Raw genomic sequence first — 6,126 nt, 5'->3', positions numbered from 1 at the left:
ATCTTTCCATGAACCTATCCAGGATACATCTATACCCACACCTCCAGCATCTCCTATCCAACAAAGTACAAATGTACAATCTCAAATTGACGCTTACAGACTACCCTCTCCTGAAACCTCTTCTAGTCAACGTTCCTCTGAACCCGCTTTCAAGCCTACCCAAGAGACACCACCCTCAAGTCTAAATGTCTATGACCTTATCTCTGAAAATGTAAGTCTGGAATTGGAGAATACTATGCTTAAAGAGAGAAATTCCATATTAGAAAGGAAGAATTTGGCATTAGAACAGGCTCTACACCAAGCTTTATTGAAAATTCAAACCCTGGAGCACTCTGAGGTTGAGAAGACCTCAGATGCACCAACACAAGGGGAGAATCTTGAAGAAGCAGATGCCATGAAGTTGATTGGAAGCACATATGCAAGTAGTGATGAAACTACTGATGTAAGAGCACACAATGCATTAAATCTACTGAATGAAGAATATGTTGATGAGGATGAAGAGCAGGAAGTTGTAAACAAAGGACAATAAATTAATGAAGAAGAGACTGAATTGAATAATGAAAAAGAGGGGGGTCAGATGATGTACAAGAGACCCCAAAGTAAGTAGAAAAGAGAAAACAAAAGGGAAATGGAGTGGCTCTGAATGAAGAAGATTTGCATCCAAGAGTAACCTCTGGTGATGAAATTTTGGAAACAAATGAGGTGAATGACCCTGATATAGCTGAAGCTGAATCTGTCAAGATAGTCATTGAAATGATATATGAAGAAAGGACTAGAATGTCAGTTGTAGAAGAAGATGAGGATATTGCTCAGGAGGTGCTAGAGACCCTGATTGCTAAGAAGAAGAAGAAGAAGAAGAAGAAGAAGAAGAAGAAGAAGAAGAAGAAAAAGAAGAAAGGCTTAGGAAAATGGTTGATGAGGCTATAGGGACAGCAATGGAGAATTATAAAAATAGTCAAAATGAACAATCTGAAGAACCAACTCCAGTTGCACAAACTGAAGATGAGCCCGAACCTAAGCAGCTAGAGCATGAGCCTGAAACTGAAATTGAGTTTGGCATTGGAGTTAGAGTTGAAAAAAAAAAGGATGAAGGATCAAACATGCCATGGGATAAATATGTAAAATTTATTTCTCAATTGGTCATGCTCAAGACATACTATGACATTCTTTTAAATCCTGACGAGCATGCACCAGAGACAGTGGAAGGCAAGTCAGCTGCTAATAAAAGGGCTCAACCAGCAGAAAGAGAAGAGCATTGGAAGGCAAGTTAGCTGCTAATAAAAGACAAACCAGAGCCTAGAGTTGAAGAGGTTGTTCATGAATGATGTGTTGTAAAACACACTTATTTTCCGCACCTTTTATCTACGTATTATATTATATTTTATGTGTTTTAACTTGTTTTAGATAGATTTACATATTAATCTTTATCTTGTAGGCTATGGGTGAAAGATTAAAGAAACCGAGCATCTTAAGCAGTTTACAAGCCTTATATTCTTGAGATTTCAAGAAACAACTCAAAGCCCGGCCCATATGCATCATGGAAGCCCAAGACTTACTATTATATTATAATATAGCAAAAAAATAAAAACCCTAAGGAGCAGCCCCTAGGCCGATCGGAATTGGCAGCAGCAAGGAGGAAGAGAAAAACTTTTTTCGGCTAGGGTTTTGATCGTGTGGAAGCTAAGGAAGGAAGAAGGAGTCAAGAACAAGCCTCGGGGTCATTCATCATCAGTTTTCATAGCCAAGGAGCAGCCCGGAACATCTCATATCCTTCCATCTTTTACATTGTTCATACACTTTGATTTTCTTGCTTAATTGTTGATTTGTTATGCAATTGATTGAGAGATTGAATTGTTAATGATATTTTTTAATCATTGAATGCTTGAATTGATGTTTGAGATGAGTTTATGATGCTTTTAATGATTATTCATGGCTGTCCAAATATGATTAGAGGCTAAACTTGTTACTTCTACCTAGGAATTATGATTATTGTTAGTGTTTGATGAGCTTGTTGGATTGTTTGATTGATAGACTTTAATTTTTATTGTAAATTTTGATTTAGACATGAAATAGGTTGTGTTTAAGGGCTGGAAATTTTGGTGATTCATTGCATAAACTCCTTGCGTTGGTTGATTAGTTTTGTATTGATTGATCGGTTCTTGTTTGATTCTAGACTTTATGTTTAGTGTTTGTTTGCGGTAGGAACAACCGTAGGGTTTTGTTACATGAATTTGAGGTTAAAGTACAGCGTTTAGGCACCTTCTTAGAGACCGAGAGGTGATAAGAAATTAGGGTTGTCTCATTGCCTTTGCATGCTAGAATAAGAATTGCGCGAGAGCGAGTTCGTTTCTTGTCAAGTTTAGGTGTTTTGAGTGACTAGTTGATCTATTTTGGCTTAAGTTGAATTGTTCCTCTATCCTTGGTTGTGTAGTATTCATTGCCATTAGGGTCGAGTGTGGTGAGACCGAGAGGTGAGTCAACATTAGAACATGTTAACAATTGTTTCCCGGTTTGGTCGTTTTAGCCGATTTTGAGTAGTTTAGGCTTGTTGAGTGAGACTGAGAGGTGATCCAGTGAGCCCGAGCGATCCTTAGTTGTGTCATCTTTAGGAACCAGTGTCTTGAGGTCATCCAATCCATTAGCTTGTTAGGCCTACAGTTTGATTCAGACCTAGGTAGACGTTTTTTCCCATCCGAAGTAAACACAATTAGTTTGTCGTTAAGTTTTCTATTTTAGGTAACTTTTGTCAGTCAGTCAAGTTAGTTCAGTTAAGTTATATAAAAATCAAAAATCATTTAAATATTATTCTTGGGTAGGTCTGGTCTAGGGTTAGTGATCGTTAGCGTCCTTACGTGTCCACGTGTTCTACTCAGACTTCCTAGGTCTATACTACTTTTGATCGGTACACTTGCCGGTTTTGTGTGGTTTAGGAATTTCGTTTTATATTTAAAGCTTAGTGGTGAGGGTCATTGTTATAGGGTTATCCAACGCACACCAATGAAGAAGATAGGGACACTGAAAATGAGCCTCACATTACAGAGCCAAGGATTGAAAAGATAGTGGATGATGATCCTGTTGAACAGGCTATTGATCCAATTATTACTGAACCATCTGAAATTGAAAAGCCAGAGACTGAGGCTAGGGGATCAGTAAAACAAAAAGATACATCAGAGATAGAGGCCCCCAAAGCCAAAATACAAAAGTCAGTCAAGAAGTTCTACCAAAGAAGACATAAGACCAAGGTTGTTGTTGAGCCAATAGTCACTCAAATTGAAGAACCAATAATTGAGGCTTTCACAACCTTGTTGAAATTATTGAAGTAGAGGAAGATGAGGATAGAGGAGAAAATAGAGAAAAGGAGGATAAAGCTTACCTGTTAAGTCTTTGTTTTGATCAAAGTCATTTTGAGGTCATGACAAGACAGACTATTACCGAGGCTGCAGAGGGTTGGAGGAGTAGAGAAACTAGAAGAACCTACCTCTTGCAAGTCGGACATTCTCCATCATACTTGAACCACCAAACATTTGAAATCATTGATAGAATGTACAAAAACGCAATTGATGACCCTTCCAACTATGTAGAAAAGGTTAGAAATGAAAAGGAAGAAAAAGATAAAAGGTATTATGAAGAGTTAAAGAAGAAACACAAAGACATCAAATTCCTGCAACTGCATGGATACATTTATAACTCTCTCACAAACTTAACATTAGAAGAACTGAAGAGGAAAGTGAAGATGGTAAAAGATTCACATGAAGATGAAATGTGCTCTGCCAAATCTGAAAGAGAAAGAAAATTGAAGATGAAGATGGATAAAGAAAAACATGAAGTTGGGAAGAAGAAAGGAGAAGCTGTAAATTGGTTTGAAGATCCAGCTACAGTGCAGATCTTAAAAGCCATATTATTAAACAAAGGGATGACTAAAGTTGAGTTTGATAGCATGCCTCATGAACAACTAATTGAAGTATACAATAAAGAGCAGAGGCTATTTTTGGAAACTCAAAAGGAAAATTTTGGCTAATAGGCTGAGAATAAAGGAAGAAGAAAGGGCTGAGATGATAAGCACTCTTTGCAAAAGAGGTGCAATTATGGGAAAACTGATGTTGCAGGACAATGAAACAATCAAGAGATGTTTTGAAGAATCTGAGAGAGAACATGGAAAGAAAAACCCATCAACAAGGTCAAGTAGACTTGTGATTAAATCATAGATTGTGAGGCCTGAATCTCCAAGAAATATGTATTTGCCCATAAAAGATCAAGAACACTGAGAGTTATTACCGAAGATGGTGAAGAATCACAAATCATATTCAGGAATGACTTCACAAACTTCACCTGAGAACAACTAGAAAGAATACTCAGCTGGACTTGTATGATAATCAACAAAGGAACTTAGTAGCTGGCTAACAAAGAAATGATCTCTCTAAATTCTTAAAAGAACAATCTGAAAAGGGATTTCCATTTCTTAAACAAAAATAGAGAGAAGCTCACACATAAGCTGAGAGGGAGAGAAGGAGAAAAAGGATGAGTGATGTTAAATTATCATAGCTCTCCCTCTAGGAGTCCAACAAGGCAGCAACACAAAAGGCAAGCAGCTCTAGTGCCAAAGGAAGAACCTTGAGAGAGTGCTTGGCCATGAGGAGAGAGATGGAGGAACCAAATTCAAAGGTCCAACAAGATGGAAAGATCACACATCTTACTTATAATACGAAGAGTGACTTTGTCTTTCTCAGAAATGCTTCAAGAAGGACAATTGCTGTAGTAGAGCATGATGAAGAACTTCAATTCATACACATCCAAGATCTTCAGGACATCATCAATGTTGTTGTTCCTTTAGAATCTGATGATGGTGTTGAATTAGAAATGTTCAAGCAAAGGGCTACAGCCGTGAAGCTAAGGAAGGAGAAAGAAGCTGACAGGACCCAGGGAAGAAGATAGCTGGACTGGAGCTAAAGGATGATCTACTTACTCCTATTTATATTCTATTCTTGTTTAATTTTTTCTTTGATTTTGATTTTGATTTTGAATAATTTGTAAATTTGATATGTAATGCCCAAGTGGCAGAATTCCCTTTATGTATTGTAATGACTTTTGTTTAAATTGGCTATCTTTGAAAATTGATACATTTGTAACTATATGCAAGAATGTTTTGGTGCTTCTGAGTTTGTTCCAATCTAGGGGAGATTGTTGAGTCGGATATTTGCATGGAAGATTGGAATCTTCTCAACCTCCTAAAGTAATCGGCTAAGTATGGACTACGAGCAACCTTAGACTATCGAGCATGGTTTTGATACCTCGATCATGGTATTTCTGACCAACTTTAGAGAACTATTTTAAGTGTTGAAGGCTTCGAGCAAGCTACACTTCGCCGAGCAAGAGTGTTCTTCATCAAGTATGGATTGCCAATCGAGCAAACAACTTGATCATCGAGCTTAAACCTAGTGTTCCGAGCACATTGGTGGGTCGAGCATGGATGCAATAAAGAAGATGTCAAATGTTCTAAGTATAGACTTCGAGCATGGTTCAGTCCTGAACAAGCTTTGCATCCGAGCATGCTGAAGATTGTTCAATAAGTCTCTAAGGCAGGATTGAATACATCAAGAAGAATATGCTTGCTCGATGGACTTATTCGAGCAAAGCGAAGATTGGTCGACAAGATTGGAGCATGCTGGAGGAGAATATTTTCTATCAGAAAGTATTTTAAATAAAGTGTGTTCTAAGACTTGCATCGAGCGTGCTGTGCATATCAAGTCTGCTCGAATAAGATTTACCTTACTCGAAGACTTGTCTACACTTGTATTTTATTTGTCGTTCATTATATAATGATTAGGGTATTCTAGAAGGAATGTCAAGGGCCTATAAATAGTGTACTAGTTTTCCATTTATTGAAGGCGTGGATAGGCATAGAATACGAGAGCACAAACATTCCAGCGAATGTTCCTTTTTTGTTTTCTAGTACAACCGCCGCCGCCTTCACGAAACTCTAGACATTCCTTTCACTGTTACATTATGATATATTCAATATAGTGAATCTTTTTCTTTGAATATTGTTCTTACTGAATATCTATTATTATTTCATTCCTTCACTCCCATCCTTTGAATATCTTGATTCCACCGGGATATTCAATAGGC

This window comes from Bidens hawaiensis, unplaced genomic scaffold (genome assembly GCF_021521415.1).
Source record: "Bidens hawaiensis isolate Kalapana, Puna unplaced genomic scaffold, B.hawaiensis_p1.1 tig00030579_1, whole genome shotgun sequence".
In the NCBI taxonomy this organism is placed as follows: domain Eukaryota; kingdom Viridiplantae; phylum Streptophyta; class Magnoliopsida; order Asterales; family Asteraceae; genus Bidens; species Bidens hawaiensis.
The sequence above is the reverse complement of the archived record's forward strand: the minus strand, read 5'-3'. Positions refer to the sequence as shown.